Source organism: Tupaia chinensis, unplaced genomic scaffold (genome assembly GCF_000334495.1).
Source record: "Tupaia chinensis unplaced genomic scaffold, TupChi_1.0 Scaffold000132_1, whole genome shotgun sequence".
Lineage (NCBI taxonomy): Eukaryota > Metazoa > Chordata > Mammalia > Scandentia > Tupaiidae > Tupaia > Tupaia belangeri.
In genome coordinates, this window is record NW_006159601.1 from 2,776,853 (window position 1) to 2,777,927 (window position 1,075).

At 59.4% G+C, this 1,075-nt stretch overlaps 1 protein-coding gene across 1 annotated transcript in view; it reads left to right on the top strand.

Moving 5' to 3' along the window:
* The first annotated feature begins 389 nt into the window (after positions 1-389).
* The window catches only part of NR3C1 (nuclear receptor subfamily 3 group C member 1), a 94,157-nt gene continuing 93,471 nt past the window's right edge, over positions 390-1,075 (top strand). The window contains exon 1 of the mRNA XM_006144781.3: positions 390-493. The gene's annotated coding sequence lies outside the window, so the exon portion shown is untranslated. The remainder of the gene's footprint in view (positions 494-1,075) is intronic.

A 1,075-nucleotide genomic window follows, 5' to 3' on the forward strand; every position in this document is an offset into this window, starting at 1 on the left:
TCCTTTGCCAAGATGGCGGCTCCAGAATCCTTTGGAGGTGGCCCCTGTAGATCATCTCCCAACAAGGGGCCTTCTGAAAGCCCAGTTCTTCCGTTTCCATCAGACAACGCATAGGGCACCGTTTACTCTTCAGGATAGGGAAAAGGTGACTTAAGCCATCTAGAACTTTTGCCAAGACAGCGGCCGCGGGTCCGCGCTGGCGTCACCTTCCTTTACCAAGATGGCGGCGGGCGGCTTCCGGCTCACGCTTCCCCAATCGTTTTCAAGATGTCAGAGCACAGGCGCGGCCGTCAGAAATCGAGCGCGGCGGGAGGAGAGTGGCTGCGGCCGAGCGCTGGGGCAGGATTAGGTGGAGCTGAGGCAGCCCCCGCCTCTGTCAGAAGCTGGCAAGTGCTGTCACCTGTGGGGGCGCAAAAGTTACCTCCCCAAACTCTAAAGACATAAGGCACCGCCTTTCCCCGAGTCACAAAAATCAAAATATGTGCCGCAGAAGGTAGGAGGCTCTTCCCGGCAGCGCCCAAGTCTTTCGCACGCGGCCAGCAGGGGAAGGTGGCTGGCGGCGGCCTCCCGGTGCTGACACCCCTGGCCCCACGCCCCTCTCCTCCCCTTAGGAACGAGCCACGTGTTTCCCTCGGACGTGGGGGAGGCGCGTAACGGGAACTGCTGGCGAGTTTAAGAGTGACGTTTTAACACTGCGTGTGTCTTGTTTTCTTAGGAGGGGTAGGGGTCCCATGAACGCGACTGGGTGAACCACGCGCTGGATCCAGGGCGGCAGATGTCATGATTGGGGGGCGGGGCCTCCACCGGGAACTTGGCCGCAGGCCCTGGGCAGGGGGTGGACGGGGAGGTCAGGAGTTTGGGATGCAGGGTGGGCGTACTTCGCCCGCAACTTACTATTTCTCCGGCGACTTGCTTTTAGGCCTGCCACCCCCTGCTTTCTTTAATTATAATAATAAAAAAAAGTGCAAAGAAATCCTGCTCGCCGGAGGTTTTGCATTTGGCGTGCAACTTCCTTCGAGTGTGAGCGCTCGGGGAGGGAGCGGTGGGGGTTGAACTTGGCAGGCGGTGCCTCCTT